Raw genomic sequence first — 21,567 nt, forward strand, 5'->3', positions numbered from 1 at the left:
CAGGACTCCCAAGTATTTTGCAAAACACTTTTCTGGCTGACTGATCAAACCTCTGAATTTTTTGATACCACACACCTCCAGATGGACGCTTCCAACTCGACAAGAAAATAAAACGCAAGAACTATAAAACGTTAATCACAACCGTTTAGAATACATCCAGTGATATGTCTCCTCGAAAAAACCCTAAGCTTGGGAATAGGGTTGTTTTATCCCTTTCAAAGCAACCTATTGTAATATCATCTGGAAAAGCCACAAGCTCATCATCATCAATATGCTGAAAAAAACATTCATCGTGACATAGCTTAGAGCAGTGAAGAATAGTGCCTGCCAGGTTTGATACGCTACTCAGATCGTTAAAGTGAATCAGGAGCAAGAGCGGTCCTAATATTGACTCTTGGGGGTCACTGCAATTGACGACTACAGTATTTCATGGATGTTCTCCCAAATGAATCCTGCGGTCCCTCAAGTAAGATTTAAATCAGTCTACAGTTTCGCCTCTTATTCCTGTGTGCTCTGGTTTTCCCAGGAGAATAGGTGGTGCATACTATCAAATGATTTTCTTATACCAATCAGGACCCCTACAGGTAGAAAACCATAATCCAGAGCCTTCTTGATCCATAAACTCAAAGCCGTTAGTAAATCTTAGGTGGAGTGTCCTGGTATAAACCCAAACTGATGAATATTAAGAAACCCTTTTTCTAAAGAAAATAAAGTAGCTGCTGCTGCATGAGTTTTCAAAAAAACCTTTGAAAAAACTGAAAGAATGGAAATAGATCTTTAATTTGCAGAATCAGCTCAAGAACATCCTTTGTGCAAGAGAAATATTCTAGCTTTCTTTAGCCATTCTGGGAAAGTTCCTTTTGTAGAGACAAATTGATCAAGTAAGTAAATGGCTCTATGATTAACGAAGCAACTACTTTTAACACATTAGTGAGTGATTGGTCAAATCCATAAGCAGAATTTACTCTTAGGTTTCATATAATAAACAGAATTTCATGTAGAAGGACAGGGGATAGATAGAGTACCCAAGAATTTCTATCGTGCAAATGGTGGACATACGAGAGTACAATTTCCAGAGAAGTTAGTGCTCAAAGAGAAAGCAAACATAAAAACATCGTCGATGATGGGGTGCAATTTCTTGCTACTGTTAGTGGTAACACGTTACCTGTTGAAGGATCATATCCTCATCTTTCCGGTATTAGATTACTAAAGAAAATAAGAAGAAGACAAACATACTACATCACTAATGTCATTAACAACATCTTGTCTACGTGCCACAACTGTTAATCTGTGTAAAAATAATGTGATAATACACAGTGATATAACAGGAAAATTCAAAAGGGCATTCACAGACAATATCACTAATGAATATAAAGACGAATTGATTGAAAATAAAGCGCAAGTGAATAGGGTCACTACCATTGATCAGATATAGTCAATGAGCCCAATAATACCAAAGAACAAACACATATCAAACCTGTAGGTGACACCACTACAAAATCTGTGTATGACTCAAAATGGATTAATGATTAGTCTCCTTATCACGAACTATGAGAAGAGAGTTGCCATACTACCAAGACAGAACATGATGAATTGTTTTATGGAACATATTCAAAAGGTCCAAAGTTGTTCAATGATAAAAATAATATATAATAATGTATATAACATATTTTTATATTAATATTCTACACGTCGTTATTTCAATAGAAATATTTATGCATTATTTTGTTACAGTTCCATTAGTTTTAGGGTACGCTAGCAAGTCAAAGTTTATAATGTTTGTTAAGAAGTCAGAGATGTAATAAAAGAAATTTTCAGAGACACAGATACTACTAGCAGACTCATAAGTCTATTAATTGATGACTGAGTATCAAAAATGAATAAAAAAACATTTTTGCACAGAACAAACTCAATTACTTGGTAAATTCAAAGTCTCATAACTGATGACTGAGTATCAAATTTAATAAAAATTTATTTTGCATAGAACAAATTCAACTACTTGGTAAATTCTGATTCTTTTACTATGTGACTGAGTATCAATAATTAATAAAAAAAAAGTACTTTTCATAGAAACACTCAACTATTGTATTCTCCAATGGTAAATTCAAATGTAAATGAATGGTAAATTCAAAGTCTTTTAATTGATGAGTGGATACCAAAAATTAAAAAGAAAACACTTTTACATAGAACACACTTAGCTACTAGATAAATGTCAAGTCTTTTAATTGGTGACTCATTATAAAAAACTAATAAGAAAACACGTTTGCATAGAACAAATTCAATTACAAGATAAATGCAAAGTCTTTTAAGTGGTGAATGAGAATCAAAATTAATCAAAAAGTACTTTTGTATAGAACAAATTCAACTACTTGGTACATTCCAAGTCTTTTAATTGGTGACTTAGTATCAAAAATTAATAAAAGCACTTTTAAATAGAACAAACTTAACTTCTTGGTAAATTCTAAGCCTTTTAATTGATGACTTAGCATAAAAAACTAATAAGAAAGTACTTTTGCATTGATAAAATTCAAGTACTTGGTATATTCCAAGTCTTTTATTTGCTGACTGAATATCAAAAAGTAATAAGAAAAGTACTTTTGTATAGAACAAATTCCACTATTTGGCAAATTGTAAGTCTTTTAATTGGTGACTAAGTATCAAAAAATTAGTAAAAAATTCTTTTGTATGGAGCAAATTCAATTACTTGGTAAATTCCAAGTCTTTTAATTGATGAATGAGCATTAAAAATCAATAAGAAAACACTATTACATAGAAAAAACTCAACTACTTGGCAAATTACAAGTCTTTTAATTGATGGCTAAGTTCAAAAAGTAATAGAGAAGTACTTTTGTATAGATGAAATTCAGCTAATTGACACATTGCAAGTCTTTTAATTGGTAATTGAGTATCACAAAAAAATAAAAAGTAATTTTGCATTCAACAAATTCAACCACTTGGTAAACTCCAAGTCTTTTAATTGATGACTGAGCATTAAAAATTAATAAGAAAACACTATTGCATAGAAAAAATTCAATTGCTTGGTAAATTCCAAGTCTTTTACTTTATGGCTAAGTTTAAAAAATTAATAAAAAAAGTACTTTTTCATAGAACAACTTCAGCTAATTGATAAATTCCAAGCCTTTTAATTGGTACCTGAGTATCACAAATAAATAAAAAAGTATTTTTGCATTCAACAAATTCAACTACTTGACAAATTCCGTCTTTTAATGGGTAACTGAGTATGAAAAATTAGTAAAAAGCACTTTTACATAGAACAAAATCAACTACGTGGTAAATTCCAAATCTTTTAATTGATAACTGAGCATAAAAATAAGAAAAAAGTACTTTTGCATTGATAAAATTCAACTACTTGGTAGATTATAAGTCTTTTAATTGGGGACTGGATATCAAAAATTAATAACGAAGTACTTTTGTATAGAAGAAATTTATATAGTTAGTAAATTCTAAGTCTTTATATTGGTGACTGAGTATCATAAATTAATAAAAAAGCACTTTTGCATAGAACAAACTCACTTACTTGGTATATTCCATGTCTTTTAATTGACGACTGAGTATTAAAACTTAATAATAAAAAGCTTTTTTGTATAGAACAAATTCACCTACTTGGTAAATTCAAAATCTTTTAATTGGTGACTGAGTATCCAAAATTAATAAAAAAGTACTTGTACATAGTACAAGCTCAACTACTTGGTAAATTTTAAGTCTTTAAATGGATGACTGTGTATTAAAAATTGATAAGAAGACATTATTCCCTAGAACAAACTCAACTAATTGGTAAATTCCAAGTCTTTTAATTGATGGCTAACAATCAAAAATTAATAAAAAAGTACTTTTGTTTAGAACAAATTCAGCTAATTGATACATTGCAAGTCTTTTAATTGGTGACTGAGTATCACAAATAAATAAAAAAGTAATTTTGCATTCAACAGATTCAACCACTTGGTAAATTCCAAGTGTTTTAGTTGCTAACTGACAATCAAAAATTAATAAAAAAGCACTTCTGCAAAGAACAAAGTCAGTTATTTGGTAAATTCCATGTCTTTTTATTGATGACTGAGTGTCAAAAATTAATAAAACACATTACTTGTACATAGAGGAAACTCATCTACTTGGTAAATTCCAAGTCTTTTAATTGATGAAGGAATATAAAAAATTAGCAAGGAAACACTTTTACATAGAACAAACTTAACTACTTGGTAAATTCAAAATCCTTTAATTGATGACTGAGTATTGAAAATTAATAAAAAAGAACTTTTGCATAGAAAAAATTCAACTATTTGATAAATTACAAGCCTTTTAATTGATGACTGGACATTAAAAATTCATAAAAAATCACTTTTGTATAGAACAAACTAAACTACTAGATAAATTCCAAGTCTTTTAATTGATGACTCAGTATAAAAATTAAAGAGAACATACCTTTGCATACAATAAACTCAGCTGCTAGATAAATTAAAATTCCTTGAATTAGTGACGGAGCATCAAAAATTAATAAAAAAATACTTTTGCATAGAACAAATTCAACTACTTGGTAAATTCCATGTCTTTTAATTGATGACTGAGTATCAAAACTAATAAGAAAGCAATTTTACATAGAACAAACTCAGTACTTGATAGATTCCGAGTCGATAATTGATTTTTGAGTATCAACTATTAACAAAAAGCACTTTTCATTGACACAAACTCATCTACTTGGTAAATTCAAAGTCTTTTAATTGATGAGCGATATCAAAAATTGATAAAAAGCACCTTTACATAGAGCATCTCAGCTACTTGGTAAATTCCAAGTATTTTAATTGGTGACCGAGTATTAAAAATTCAAAAAGTACTTTTACATAGAACAAATTCAACTACTTGGTAAATTCTAAGTCTTTTAATTGGTGACTGAGTATCAAAAATCAACTAAAAAAGTAATTTTGTATAGAACAAACTCTGCTACTGGGTAAATTCCAAGTCTTTTAATTGGTAAGCGAATATTAAAAATGAATAGAAAAAGTACTATTACATAGAACAAACTCAGCTACATGGTAATTTTTAAGACTTTTAATTGATTAATAAAAAAACACTTTTTTAAAGAACAAACTCAGTTACTTGGTAAATTCCAAATCTTTAACTGGTGAATGAACACCAGAAACTAATACAAAAAGACCTTTTGGATAGAACAAACTCAGCTAGTTGGTAAATTCTAAATCTTTTAATTGATGAATAAGTGTCAGAAATAGTATGAAAACACTTTTGCATAGAATAAACTCAGCTACTTGGTAAATTCCAAGTCTTTTAATTGATAAAGGAGTATCAAAAATGAATAAGAAAACAGTTTTGCATAGAACAAACTCAACTACTTGATAAATTCCAAGTGTTTTAAATGCTGACTGAGTATCAAAAGTTAATAAAAAACACTGGTATAGAACATACTCAACTAAATGGTGAATTCCGTGTCTTTTAATTGATGTCGAAATATCAAAAATTAATACAAAATAGCCTTTTGCAAAGAACAAACACAGCTACTTGGTAAATTAAAAGTCATTTTATTGATTACTGAGGATAAAAAAATTAATAAGTAAATACTTTTGCATAGAAAAAACTCAGCTACTAAGTAAATTCCAAGTGTTTTAAGTGGTTACTGGATATACAAAATTAAAAAAAAAATCTCCAATCTCGCCACAATCAGGGTAGAATTTTTTGAAGATGGGAGCATTGTTTTATTTTTGATATTCAGTAACCAATTAAAATATTTGAAAATTACCAAGTAGCTGAGTATGTTCTAAGCAAAAGTTTTCTTTTATTAATGTTTGACGCTCAGTCACCAATTAAAAGATTTGGTTCTGATCAAGTAGCTGAGTTTGTTCTAAACAAGAGTGTTTTTTTTATCAATTTTTGATACTCGGTAATCATTTAAAAGACAAGGAATTTACCAAGTAGTTTAATTTGTTTTACGTAAAAGTTCCTTTTTATATTAATTTTTGATACTCAACAACCAATCAAACGACTTGGAATTTACTGAATAGTTGAATTTGTTCTAAGCAAAGGTACTTTTTTTTATTAATTTTTGATGCTCAGTGATTATTTAAAAGACATGAAATTTACCAAGTATTTGAATTTATTCTATGCAAAAGTGCTTTTTTTTATTAATTTTGATGCTCAGTCACCAATTAAAAGACTTGGAATTTACCGATTAGTTGAGTTTGCTCTATGCAAAAGTACTTTTTTTTTATTAACTTATGATACTCAGTCACAAATAAAAATACTTAAAATTTATCTAGTAGTTGAGGTGGTTCAATGCAAAAGTATTTTAATTTTAATTTTTATACTCAGTCACTAATTAAAAGGCTTGAAATTTACCATTTAGCTGAGTTTTTTCTATGTAAAAGGACTTTCTTATTAATTTTGATCCTAAACCACTAATTAAAAGACTTGGAATTTTTCTAGTAGCTGAATGTATTATATGCAAAAGTACTGTTTTTATTAATTTTTGATACTCTGTCACAATTAAAAGACTTGTACTTTACTAAGCAGTTGAATTTCTTCTACACAAAAGTACTTTTTTTACTACTTTTTGATGCTCAGACATCAATTAAAAGAATTGGAACTTACCAAGTAGTTTAATTTGTTCTTTGCAAAAGTTATTTCTTATTGATTTTGGATGCTTATTCATGAATTAAAAGACTTGTAATTTATCTAGTAGCTGAGTTTGTTCTATACAAAAGTGCTTTTTGATTAATTTTTAATACTCATTCATCAATTAAAAGCCTTGGAATTTACCAAGTAGTTGAGTTTGTTCTATATAGAAGCTCTTTTTGTTAATTTTTAATACTCAGTCATTAATTAAAAGACTTGGAATTTATCAAGTAGTTGCGTTTGTTCCATGTAATAGTGCTTTTTTATTATTTTTTGATATTCGCTCATCAATCAAACGACTTAGAATTTACGAAGTAGTTGAGTTTTTCCAATGCCAAAGAGCTTTTTTATTGATTATTGATACTCAGTCGCTAATTAAAAGACTTGGAATTTACCCAATAGTTGAGTTTGTTCTATGCAAAAGTGTTTTCTTATAAGTTTTTAATGCTCAGTCATCAATTAAAAGACTTATGAGTCCGCTAGTAGTACCAATGTCTCGGAAAATTCCTTTTCTTACATCTCCAAATTTTTAATAAACATTCTTAACGTTGACTTGCTAGCGCAGCCTGAAAATAACAGAAACACAACAAAGTAATGCATAAAGTATTTATTGAAATAACGACAGCTAGAATATTAACATAAAAATATGTTACATACATTATTATACATGATTAAAGTCATTGAACAACTTTGGACATTTTGAACCTGTTCCATAAAATAATTCATCCTGTTCTCTCTTGGTAGTGTAGCTTTCTATTCTCATAGTTAGTAATCAGTAGAATAATCATTAATCTATTTTGAGCAATACACAACTTTTACTGTGGTGTCACTTAAAGGTTCAATATGCGTTTCATCTTTGGTATTAATCGGTTCATTGACTATATTTGTTGGTACATGATCAATGGTAGTAACACTTTGCACTTGCTGTTTATTTTCAATCAATTCATCTTTATTAATCATGTCTGCCAATGCCCTATCTATTTTGCCTATGATTCCACTGTCTATTATCACATCATTTTTGCATATATAACAGTTTTGGCACGTAGACAAGATATAGTTGATGAAAATAGTGCAGCAGTATGTCTGTTTTCTTCTTGTTCTCTTTAGAATGCTAATACCGGAAATTTGGTGACATAATCTTTCAACAGGTAACATTTTACCACTAACAGTACCAAGAAGTTGTCGGTCATCATCCGACGATTTTTTTTTATGTTTGCATTCTCTTTGAGCACTAACTTCTATGGAAATGATACTCTTGCACATCCACCAATTGAACGATGGAAATTATTGGGTAATCCAAAGGATTTTAGCTCCTCGCTGACATGACAACGCATGCATTCACTTCCGATAAGACCCCCATTATTTCTTGTTTCGTAATTCAAATATTTCTCGTTGTCAGCATTCAACGCAAAGAAGATTTTATCCGGTGCACACTTTCTTCGAATAATTCATTTTAACTTTTTTAAAAATATGATGTAAGGGTCTATATTTCCAATCCACGAAAATTGCTGATTTAATATATACCATAAACTAGGTAGTGTCGATAACCAGCCATATTACCACTGGAACAGCCGATTAGTGTCGGTGAGCAGCCATAGAGTACCGTTGGTACAGCCGCTTAAATAATCAAAGTTGAAATTTTTCAAGTCCACAATATTCCACGTCAGAAAAGTGTTACTATTAACATCTATTTTATAATAGTAAAAATCACGACCAACACATCTATATCACTCATTTCGTTTTTTGAAAATATTAAATGTGATTTTTTTTTGTTTTAAGTATATTTCATTTCAGTTTAAGACAAATTAAAAAAAGTTGAAAAATTTCTATGTTAAAAAAATATAAAAATAAAAGTTAAAAAAGGTTAAAAAATTAAGCTTCAAAAAAAAGTATAAAAATAGGGGAAGGGGCCAAAAATTTGGAGAGGGGGCAATGGGGCCCTTGGAGGTTGGGGTTTGGATTACTAATGTCTGACATATCATTGCCTAAAATATGAATAACTTTCTTATGCAGTAGCTGCAATAATGTACCAACTATAGGTATTGCCAATTCCAAAATTCCCTCACTACTTAATTTCTAAGGATTGTTCTAGATTTCGACATTAAAATTCTATTCTCAGCGTCTTTTAATACAGTACAATTAAAATTCCCGCATTGAATTAGCTTAATGTAGATTTCCTATAAAAATATAAAATCGATTTCATTCCAAAAAAAAAAAAAAAACATATATCCATTTAACTCTTAATGGATTCACCTTGTCAATCATACTAATACAAATATTTGAAAATGATAACAATTAAGAATTCACAGACGAAAGGGTCGAGAAACCTTGACAATGACTCAATCTGTCAGTAGTCTGTAATCTGTCAATTGACGGAATTCTGACGCAACTCTGTAAAGTAGGTCAAATTCCTTCGCTTATAAAGATATGCATGATCGTAATAAATGGTGTTCTGGTTGGTGTACAATAGTTTCCCAAATATAGTGTTTCGTCAGTATATAAATATAGGACACTACTAGCATTCAATAAGATCCAAGAAATCTAATTAAAGTGGAGCACACACAAAAGCCAAATTCGGCCTATCAGAAATCCAAAAATACCAAGATAATGAACAAGTCCCAATGGAGGGCATTAGGTCTATAAAAATATTTCTTTGGTTTCCCAGGGAATTTGATATGACGTTCTTCCATTTCCGACTTAAAGAAAAAATTATTATCTTTATGGCATCCCTGTTTTCAGTTTGAAAGAGATTGAGATATTATAATTTAAAAATGATAGCTCCCAGTAGTATCCACTCAATTACTTCTACGATACCCATAGGGATTTAACATTGAGTTTCTACAACATCCATATCCCTTTTCCTATGACAGCCCTCTGACGTCACGACTAGACCCCAGCGCTGCGCCGGCAAATCGACCGAACGCCACCGAGGAGAGGCCCAGTCAAACGCCGGCGGTGCGACGCAAGCGCACCGCTTCCGGCAGAGGCGGCGAACAGAGACGGTATCCTATAAAACAGAGACGGTATCCTATCAAGATGGTATTCAGAGGGGAGGGGGTATAGGGATTTATTATATTTAAGTGATAATACCTTTTTTTTTATTGAAAGCAGGGATACCAAAAAGTTAAAAAGTTGACAAAAATTAACAAGATTTTCGTGATTTATTCTTGATACAGCGTTCGCATGGTTTTGTCGTCCAAAGGGAAAGGGACACATGCGTCCAACCCGTTTTTCTTATTGATGAAACGGGTTTACCTTTAAAACATTAATTCATAAGTACCAGGCAGATTCACACTAAAACAAATTGGTGTAACGAAAGCGATATCGACATCACCACCTAACTTTGCACTCGAGTGACAATGGCGCCCTTGGTCCAGGGCCCAAGTTATATTAAAAGGCCAGGTCATAATAAAAGCTTTTAATTTGGAGGCTCAAGGAGGAGTCTTTGACATTCTTATGACCTCAGGGTACTAAATGTTGCAACGTTTTTACGTATCTACAGTGGTTTAAAAATTCGATCACCCCACAAATGATTACCAAAAATATGCTCAAATATAACAAAAGTAACATTTTGTATATTGTACCGCTTTTTTCAAAGCTTTGAAGGAAATCAAAAACGGGTTAAATAGCCGTAACTACGCTTGAAAGCTATTTAAAAAGAAACTCTTAGAAGATTTCCATGGAAATTACCATAGCAGAAGCTTTGAGCCTGGTTTGGGATCAAAGAGAAGTCTTTGAGTATTTTGACCACAGGTGACTTATTGTTGCGACTTTCTTATATTTGGTAGTTTTTGTGAGCATTTGGAAATACAAGCTTAAACTCAATAACTGATACTAAGTGTCCTAACATTTTGCTGGCATTAAAAGTGACGAACTAGGATGAAAATCTCAACATCTTTTTGGAGCTGCTTCAGTCTGCGTATTATTTCATTTAATTATATTTTAAACGGATGAGCTTTTCATTTTTTACCTAAGAAAATAGCTGGCGCTTCATTTTTTTCATACCGAATAAACCATTAAGTGTTTTTTGTTTCTTTGTAATTGAAGTGTTCTCACGTGAATTGTACATCATGTATTTTTCAATTTGATAAATTTACTCCTTTTAGATGCAGTTTATAATTTGACTGATATTTGGTATTTATCAGTTTATAATTTCGGAATGAATCCCCAAAAGGAAAAATGCATAGTATCCAAAAGAGCAGCCAAAAGCAATAAGAAAGCAGCAGTTCACCCTTAACCTACATGCCATATTCTATAAAGAAGCCCAAAAAACTTTAAAATTCATTTTTTTAAATTGTTATTAAAAACTAGTTTTTAATACAAGAAGGCTTTTTAGGAATCCAAAAGAGCAAAAAAAAATCAATATCAAATAGACCCAGTTCAACTGTTTAAAAGGTGACAAAACAGATAGGCCTATAGGCAAAGGGAACTATGAAAAAATTAAGCTTCTAATTTCAAAGTTATATTCAAAGTTATTACCCAGATAACTGACGAATTTTGTGATACGGTATATGAAGTTTTGTATGCAGTATTGCTTGATGAAAAAAACTTCTAAGTTTCATAATTATTTATGTTAAGAATAGCCTACATAGCTAATAGATACTTCAACTACTCGTATTATGTAAGGGTTTTGAAACACCACAGCCATTTTGTTTCTGCCAGATTTCTACTTCTGTTGATGAATAGCGAAGAAGACCAGTTTCTAGCCAGCGACTTGTGAATTTTTGAACTCATAAATATCCTCGAATCTGTAGTAAATTTAACCTCTGATTTGAGAAAGACTGATGAAAACATTGATCCCACACACAAACAAACACAAAAAAAAAAAAAAACAAACACAAAAAACAAACACACACACACACAAAAACACAAAAACAAAACACACACACAAAACACACACAAAAACATACACACATAAAAATGCATACTCACAAACACTTACACATAAACACACATGAAAACAGACACACAAAAACAGACGCGCAAAAAACACACACCCAAAAACACACACACACAAACAGACACACACAACAACACACACACCCAAAAACAAACATACATAAATGCACACAAACACATACACACACACAAAAAACAAAAAAACAAAACACAAAAAAACAAAAACAAATAAAAAACAAAAACACACACACAAAAAATTACAAAACCACAAAAACAAAAAAAACACACCCACACACAAAAAAACGCAAACACAAAAACACACACAAAAACACATACACACAAGAACAAACACACACAGAAAACCACAAACACACACAAAAAAAACACATACACACACAAATACACAAAAAAGACACACAAAAATAAACACGCACACACAAAACACACAAACACAAAAATACACACACAAAAACTCACAAAATCAGACGCACACGAAACACACACACAAACAAACACACATGCACACAAAAACAGGCAAACACACAAAAACACACACACATACACACAAATATGCACACACAAAAACACAAGCATACACAAACAAACACACACACAAACACACAGACAAACACACACAAACACACACACACACACACACACGCGAATACAAACACACACAAAACACCACGCCATTGGAAGTTTTTCGTCAAACTGTAAGACTTGGAATATTTTTGTAGTGTCATGTCAAGATTTACCTTTTCACTGTTACACTCTCTTGATGTTTCATTGTTCATTTTGGAATTTTTTCACCAAAATGTAAGACTTGGAATATTTTTATACTGTTACCATCTCAGTGGGTTACCTTCTCAGTATTACATTCTTTCCTTGTTTCAAAGTTCATCCCAGGATTTTTTCATTTAAATGTAACACTTGGAATATTTTCTTAGCGTTGTTTCTTGTCACCATTACATTCTGTAGATGTTTCAAAGTTTAGTTTGGAACTTTTTCTTTAAATTGAAAGACTTGGATATTTTTGTAGGGTTATCTCATGATTCACCTTGTCACTGTCACACTCTCTTGATATTTCAAAGTTCATTTTAGAATTTTCGTATCTAAATGTAAAACTTGGAATATTTTTGCACTGTTGTCTCGTGGTTCATCATGTCACTTTTGCATTCTGTTGATGTTTCTAAGTTCATTTCGGGATTTTTTTCGTGGAAATATGAGACTTGGAATATTTTTTTTTAGTGATTTACCATGTCCCTGTTACGTTTCAGCTGATGTTTCAAAGTTCATTTGGAATTTTTTGTTGAAATATAAAACTTGAAATATTTTTGTAGTGGTTTACCTTGTCACTGTTACATTCTGTTAACGTTTCATAGTTCATTTGGATTTTTTTTTGTTAAAAATGTAAGATTTGGAATAGTTTTGCATAGTTGTCTCGTCGGTTACCTTGTCAATGGTACATTCTCATGATGTTTCAAAGTTCATTTTGAAATTTTTTCGTTGAAATGTAATACTTTCATTTTTCTATAGTGTGGCGGTTTACCTTGTCACCGTTACACGTAAAAGTTTAAGAGAGACATGCAAAAAGTTAGGTTAATTTAAGATCACTTAACGTCGACGCTAGGTGATCTTAAATTAATATAACGTTTTGCATGTCTCTCTTAACCTTTTGCCAGTAACGGTGAAAGGTAAAACACAACACTGCAAAAAATATTCCAAGTCTTACGTTTCAATGAAAAAATTCAAAAATTAACTTTGAAACGTCATGAGAATGTAACAATGACTGCAAAACTGCAAAACTGCAAAACAAGACAAATCTGAAAAATGTCTTACAATTCAACAAAAAAAATCCGAATGAACTATGAAATGTTAACAAAATGTAACAGTGACAAGGTAGACCACTAAATAAATATTCCAAGTCTTACATTTCAACGACAAAATCTAAATGAACTTTGAAACATCAACTGAAATGTAACAGTGACATGGTAAACCTCTACAAAAATATCTCAAGTCTTACATTTCAACGAAAAAATTCCGAAATGAACTTTGGAACATCAACAGAATGTAGAAATGACATGATGAACCCCGAGACAACAGTGCAAAAATACTTCAAGTCTTACATTTCGAGACTAAAATTCGAAAATGAACTTTGAAAAATCAATAGAGCATAAAAGTGACACAGTAAATCATGAGATAACACTACAAAAATATTCCAAGTCTTACATTTCAACAAAAAAATTCCTAACTGAACTTTGAAACATCTACAGAATGTAACGGAGACATAACACAACGCTACAAAAGTATTCCAAGTGTTACATTTCAATGAAAAAATCCCGAAATGAACTTTGAAACACCAACAGAATGTAGCAGTGACAAAGTTAAACAAAGACACAAAACTACAAAACATTCCAAGTCCTACATTCCCAAAATGAACTTTGAAACATCAAGAGAGTATAACTGTGACAAGGTAAATCATGACATAACACTAAAAAAATATTCTAAGTCTTACATTTCAAGGAAAAAATTCCAGTTGAAGGTTGAAACGTCAACTGACAAATGAAACTCAGAGAGGAGAGAAACTAACAAAATGAAAAATAAAATCAAAAAGGGTGAAAAAACGAGGATTTTGTCAGCCAGTGGCGAACCATGAAGATAAACAAAATGTAAGCAAATATTTCGACAAGGACCTCTGCCAAGTCGTCCTCAGTGCTAAAAAAAAGAAGACAAAGAGAAAAATAAACAAAAATCTAACCTTTTGAAGTTTACAATACGAAGACATAACAGACACTGAATAAAAACCAGGCAGGAATCAATGAAAAAGAATTTACCAAGATGATTGGGCAAGAGTCTTTTGTCTTGCAATAGTTTTAGCTGGTCTACAATTTCAGTTTTCATTAGATATGCAAATAGGTTCTTTTAAGTTATACCGGGTGAAAATATTGATTGAGTCCTTCAAGATTAAACTGTCGTAAATTGGGCTTAATGAAATATCTCCAGTATCTCTATTTATTGCTAAATTTTGGTTCATATATTTTTTTTATCTCCATTACCTCTTTAAAAGTTTGTAGTACGCCATTTACAGTTGATATTAAGGTTGCATCGTCAAACAGAACTAGATGGGTCGGATTTACGAAAATATGCGAAGCCAATACCGAATCAAAGTTGTCATTGTTATTTTTTAATCTCAGGGACTTATCTATTGAAATTTTGTGCTTATGCAGACGTTCACCTAGTTGTTGATGGGTCCTACCAATGTAAAATTTTCCATAAGGACACGGAATTCTTTACACACCACTACCTAGTACAGGGTCAGTTTTATCCTTTCCTGAGTTGAAAAAGTGTTCAACTTTTTGTTCAGTTTTGAAAGAAACCGAGAGATTATGTTTTTTTAAAATATTTCATAGTTTATCGCCAAGTTTTGGGATGTATGGTAAAACGATAAAAGTTTTTTTCTCAATTGTCGGTGTAACTGAATCAAGGGGGAAAAGCTCCCTATTTTGTTCTTTTATCTTTTTTAATCGTCTATCTATTATATTTTCAATGAGTTTGATTGGGTAACCATTGCAGAAAAGAATATCCTTGACATAATTTAATTCAGAATTTATATGATTCCGGGAACAAATTTTTAAAACTCTGTCGACTAAAGAGATTATTACCCCTCTTCTCACAGAAGGAGGGTGATGGGAAGAGAAATGTAGATATCGATCATTATGAGTCGGCTTTCTATATATAGAAAAATTCAAGACTGGGATTAGTTTTTATAATCAAAACATCCAAGAAAGGCAGCTTACCTGATTCTTCGAGTTTCATTGTAAACTGGAGATTCAAATCAAAAGAGTTCAAATGTGCCAAAAAAAATCTTAGAGAGTCTTGTCCATGTTCCCAAACAGAAAAGATATCATTAACAAAACGAAACCAGATAGAGTGTTTTAAGTGGAAACTATTCAGGGCAGACTGTTCTATGAAATCCATGTAAAAATTTGCCAAATAAGGAGACTCTCTCTCTCTCTCTATATATATATATTTGCTCGAAATTTATTAAAAACATATTTGCTCGACATATTTGTCGAAATATTTGCTTATATTTTGTTCATCTTCATGGTTCGCCACTGGCAGACAAAATCCTCGTATTTTCACCCTTTTTGATTTTATTTTTCATTTTGTTAGTTTCTTTCCTCTCTGAGTTTCATTTGTCATGTATAGCCAGTATGGTCTAAGAATGTATTAACGTCAACTGAATGCTACACCGACAAGGGAAATCAGTACAAAAATATTCCAAATCTTACATTTGAACGAAAAAATCCTGAAATGAACTTTGAAATATCAGCAGAATGTAGCAATGACATGATAAAGCACGAGACAACAGTACAAAAATATTCCAAGTCTTATTTCGACATAAAAATTCCAAAGTGAACTTTAAAACATCAAAAGAGTGTAGCAATGACAAGGTAAATCACGAGATAACATTATAAAAATATTCTATGTCTTATTTTTGAGCAAAAAAATTCCAAGTTGAACTTTGAAACATCTACAGAATGTAACGGTGACAAAACACAACGCTATAAAAGTATTCCAAGTGTTACATTTCAATGAAAAATCCTGAAATGAACTTCGAAACAGCAAAAGAATGTAATAGTGACAAGGTAACCCACGACACAAAAGTATAAAAATATTCTAAGTCTTACACTTTCAACGGAAAAATTTCCAAAATGAACTATGAAACATCAAGAGAGTGTAACAGTGACAAGGTAAATCATGACATAACACTACAAAAGTACTCCAAGTCTTACAGTTTGACGAAGAATTTCCAATGGTGTGGTGTTTTTGTGTGTGTGTTTTCGTGTGTGTGTGTTTGTGTGTGTGTGTCTGTGTTTGTGTCTGGTTTTTGTATGTGTGTTTTTTGTGTGTTTGTATTTGTGTGTGGGTGTGTTTGTGTATGTGTGTTTGTGTGCGTGTGTGTGTTTTTTTTTGGATGTGTTTGTGTGTGTGAATTTTTGTGTGTGTGTGTTTTTGTGCGTGTTTGTTTTTGTGTGATTTTTATTTGTGTGATTTTTGTGTGTGTGTCTGTTTTTGTGTCTTTATGTTTTGTGTTTGTGTTTGTTTTTGTATGTGTGTAATTTCTGTGTTTATGTGTTTCTGTGTGTGTGTATTTTTGTGTGTGTGTTTTTGTATGTGTGCTTTTTTTGTGTGTGCGTTTTGTGTGTTTGTGTGTGTGTGTGTTTTTGTGTGTGTGTGTTCGTTTTTTTTTTTATTTTTGTGTGTGTTTGTTTTTGTGAGTGTGTGTGTGTGTTTTTTATGAGTGTTTTCTTTTGTTTGTGTGTGTGTGTGTTTTTTTTTGTGTGTTTGTGTGTGTTTTTGTGTGTGGGTGTATTTGTGTGTGTGTGTGGGTGTTTTTGTGTGTGTGATTTTGTGTTTGCGTGTTTTGTGTGTGTGTGTGTGTGTGTGTTTGTGTGAGTTGTGTGTGTGTGTCTCTGTGTTTGCGTTTTGTGTCTGTTTGTGTGTCTGTGTGTGTGTGTGTGGTGTGTGTGTGCGTGTGTGTGTGTGTGTCTGTGTGTGCGTGCGTGGGTGATACAGATTCTATCTCAGATTGAGTCAAAGAGTGTCTGAGAGAGATTCAGATAGTTAGAGATATAGAGATATAGATAATTATAGTTTTTTATGTTGATAGTTAGTGTGTGTTTGTGTGGATGTGTTTTAGTGATAGTGTGTGTGTGTGTGTGTGTGTGTGTGTGTGTGTGTGTGTGTGTGTGTGTGTGTGTGTGTGTGTGTGTGTGTGTGTGTGTGTGTGTGTGTGTGTGTGTGTGTGTGTGTGTGTGTGTGTGTGTGTGTGTGTGTGTGTGTGTGTGTGTGTGTGTGTGTGTGTGTGTGTGTGTGTGTGTGTGTGTGTGTGTGTGTGTGTGTGTGTGTGTGTGTGTGTGTGTGTGTGTGTGTGTGTGTGTGTGTGTGTGTGTGTGTGTGTGTGTGTGTGTGTGTGTGTGTGTGTGTGTGTGTGTGTGTGTGTGTGTGTGTGTGTGTGTGTGTGTGTGTGTGTGTGTGTGTGTGTGTGTGTGTGTGTGTGTGTGTGTGTGTGTGTGTGTGTATGTGTGTGTGGGTGTGTGTGGGTGGGTGTGGGTGTGTGTGTGTGAGTGTGTGTGTGCGCGCGTGTGTGTGTGTGTGTGTGTGTGGGTGTGTGTGTGTGTGAGGATGTGCGCGTGTATGTTTGTGTGCGTGTGTTTGTGTGTGTGTATGTACGTGAGTGTATATGTTTGTTTGTATTTTTGTGTTTGTTTTTGTGTTTTTGTTTTTCTGTTTGTGTTTTTGTGTGTGTTTGTTTTGTGTTTGTGTGTGTGTTTGTGTGTGTACCTTTGGTTTTGTGTGTGTTTTTGTGTGTCTGTGTGTTTTTTGTGTTTTTGTGTTTTGTGTTTATTTTTGTTTTTGTGTATATACTGTGTGTGCGTGTGTGTTTGTGTGTATGTTTTTTTTGCGTGTTTGTTTTTGTGTGTATGTGTCTGTCTGTCTATGTATCTGTTTTTTGTGTGATTTTCTGTGTGTGTTTGTGTTTGTTTTTGTGTGCGCGTATGTGTTTTTGTGCGTGTGCTTTTGCGTGTTTGTGGTTTTGTGTGTGTGTCTTTGTTTACTGTGTGTGTTTATTTTTACGTGTTTGTTTTTTTCGTTTTAGTGTGTGTGTGTCAGTGTGTTTTTTTTTGTGTGGGTGTGTGTGTGTGTGTGTTTGTATTTTTGTGTGTGTGTTTTTTTGCGCGTGTGTGGTTTTGTGTGCATGTATTGTTGTTTTTTTGTGTGTATTATTGCGTGTGTCTGTTTTTGCATGTTTATGTTTTTGTATGTGTGTGTATTTTTGTGTGTGTTTGTGTATGTGTGTGTTTCAAACGTTAGAAGACGCTTAGAATGATAATGACGGTTGCCGTAGGTATGTTACAGAGTAGTTATAGTATGGTACTGTGGCATGAATTACTTACGAAAATTCGAATGAACGGGTCGAAGCAAAACTTTTACCAAGAAATGTCTGATAAAGTGTTTTAGGGGGTAGGGGTGGGGTGATGTAGGAGGGGATGTCACAGAGCAGTAATAGTGTGGCATTGTAGGATGAAATGCTTAGAGTATCAAACAGTAGGAGCGAACAGATGACTTCTCCCTATTCAAAAACATTGTTTAATGCGATTCTTAAGCTTATTTTCGGAGCGAAAAGTTTGCAAATGTCCATGGGGATGAGGACTGGTATAACAAGGATGATGGTGGGGAGTGGAGTGATGAGGGGGTAATGTCAGTGTGAAAACAGTGTTGCAGTGCCATTCCGCTCTGGGCCCCTAAGTATACTTTTTAATGGTTTGGGTATCTAATCTTCTCGCAAGATGATCCACTTATCTTCCAACTTCTCACATTAGGTGTCAATACTTAAAATGAACATCGTTATTTACGCAGCACCCACGTGTGTGCCCGTCTTTGGGGATTCCCCATGGGTTTCTGGAGTCTAGTTTGTGAAATAAGATGACGTCATCCAGGTGAGACCTGGTCACGGAAATCCTTGAAATCTTCCAGAAAAAACAATATGCCACACATGGCTAGGAATCTTGGCAATACCGAAGAAATAATAGAACACCTTGAACCCCGGGAAGCCTGATTCGGGTGGCAATCTTGCCAGGGATGCTTTGACATCAGAGAGCATGTTTTTAAAATCCTGTGGGAATAGGCAGGGCATGCTCATGGTATCCTATGTTATTTTCCAAGGGATCCATTTCACCTCTAACTCTCATTCCCTATTATTACTGCTTTTTAAATTATCTCAAGCGATACCATTTTCTTAAGCTCCTTCGTCACCCAGCCGAAGTCCAGATTCTGTCCTGGAACGAGCAGAGGGGGGGATGCCTTATAATGTCAGGATATTGTGGAATATTAATATGTTCAACTCAAAGAAATGGATATTTTTGTTAAAAGTCTTTCAATAATACCTCTTAATATGGTTTAAATATACCACTAATATCAAATCTCCAGGGGCGGGGTGCTGGTGCCACAAGGTGGTGTAGGGGGGTGAAGCCATGACGGTGTGGAGTTTTTGTGGGGCTTCATGATAGGCTTAGGTTTCAAAAACTTAAATCACGGGATTTAAAGGCATAATTTTTGTTAGGAAATGCCTGAAAGATGTCTTGGGGGACATGTAGCGATGTCAAGGGAGAAATCAAGTAATGTCATTCTGGTATGCATTGTCATTGACTAGTATACTCTAGAGCTTAAAGATAAGGTGGCGAGTGTTAAATGAATTTTTCGATAGAGGGGGAGTAAGATCTAACAAATACTCAAAGAAACGGTGCACTTCGTTAAAAGTACTTCAAAGATGTATCTTAATATGGTTTAAATTTACCACTAATATCAGGTCAGCCAGGGGGGGGGGGGGGGCAGGGGTGTTGGTGTCACATGGGTGAAATGCCATGGTGGTGTGGAGTGTTTTGTGGAAGGTCGTGATAGGCTTAGGCTTGCAAAAACTCGAATCACGGGGTTTTCAAGGTGTCATTTTTAATAGGAAATGCTTGAGAAATGTCTTGGGGCAGACGTAGCGATTTCAGAGGGGAAGTAAAGTAAAGTCGCTCTGGTATGCATTGTCATTGATTAGTATTCTCTAGAGCTTAAAGATAAGGTGGTAGGTGTTAAATAAATTTTTCGCTTACTAACAAATACTTACTAACAAATACTCAAAGAAACGGTGCATTTCGTTAAAAGTCCTTTAAAGATATCTCTTAATATAGTTTAAATGTACCACTAACATAATTTCACCCGTGGGGTGGGGGGGGGCTGGTGTCACATGGGTGAAATACCATGGTGGTGTGGAATGTTTTCTGGAATGTCTTTATAGGCTTGGGTTGCAAAAACTCGAATCCCAGGGATTTAAAGGTGTAATTTTTAATAGGAAATGCCTGAAAAATGTCTTGGAGAAGATGTAGCGATGTCAGAGGGGAAGTCAAGTAAAGTCACTCTGGTATGCATTGTCATTGGCTAGTATACTCTAGAGCTTAAAGATAAATTGGTAGGTGCTAAATTAATTTTTCGCTAGAGTGAAATCTAACAAATACTTAAAGAAACAGTGCATTTCGTTAAAAGTCCTTCAAAGATATCTCTTAATATGGTTTAAATGTACCAATAATATCAGGTCATCCAGGGGGTGGGGGGCTGGTGTCACATGGGTGAAATGTCATGGTGGTGTGGAGTGTTTTGTGGAAGGTCATGATAGGCTTGGGCTTGCAAAAACTTGAATTGCTGGGTTTAAAGTCATAATTTTTAATAGTAAATGCCTGAAAAATGTCTTGGTGGAGATGATGTGTTGTTAGGGTTGGGGGGGGGGGGAGGGTGAGTCATGTAGTGTCATTGTGGGGTGAACTACAGCTTAAAAGTTAGGATTAAGACATTTAGGAATATTTCTCATGGAGGAGGTGAAAATCTAACAAGTACTTAAAGAAATGGATATTTTCCTTAAGAGCTCGTAATATGTCTCAAATTTGCAATCAATATCAACCTTATTCCTCCAGTAGTGCATGCTAGAGGATCGAGAAGAGGGGGGGGGGTGTATTGTCGCGATAGTGTGAAATCTAATATCCCACGCAAAGAAACGATACATTTTCGTTTTATCGTTATAAATATCTTGAGAGCAAATGTCTCCTGGAGCGTGTCAAATTTTGAAAGCAATACGATTCTAGTGTTTACCAAAAATGAGGAATCTTAGGTGTCACGCATTAGATTAATTTTAGAATATTAAGAGTAGGACAAAATATTAGGAATGACTTGTTAGTTCTCTCGGTTAAGGCACAGATCTAATGGAAGAAAATTGACCTTTAGAGTCCTGGTGGGGTCAAGAACTAAGGAAAAAGAACAAAAGAAAAAAAATCTGATGAGTGTTCCAGGCGAAAAATAAAAAGTCATAAGGAGGAAAAATGCAATGACGGTTTCGGGCGAAAAATGTCAAAAAAACTATTATCTGACAGTGATGGTTGCTCAATTATTAAGTGGCTTTACATAAAGTATGTGGCGCTATTAAGT

At 33.2% G+C, this 21,567-nt stretch overlaps 1 protein-coding gene across 2 annotated transcripts in view; it reads right to left on the bottom strand.

Moving 5' to 3' along the window:
- Positions 1–21,567, bottom strand: part of LOC148940845 (5'-nucleotidase-like) — a 143,751-nt gene that overhangs the window by 107,360 nt on the left and 14,824 nt on the right. The gene's annotated exons all lie outside the window — the stretch shown is intronic.

This window comes from Artemia sp. Qi Xiang Cuo, chromosome 19 (genome assembly GCF_049724085.1).
Source record: "Artemia sp. Qi Xiang Cuo chromosome 19, ASM4972408v1, whole genome shotgun sequence".
Lineage (NCBI taxonomy): Eukaryota > Metazoa > Arthropoda > Branchiopoda > Anostraca > Artemiidae > Artemia > Artemia sp. Qi Xiang Cuo.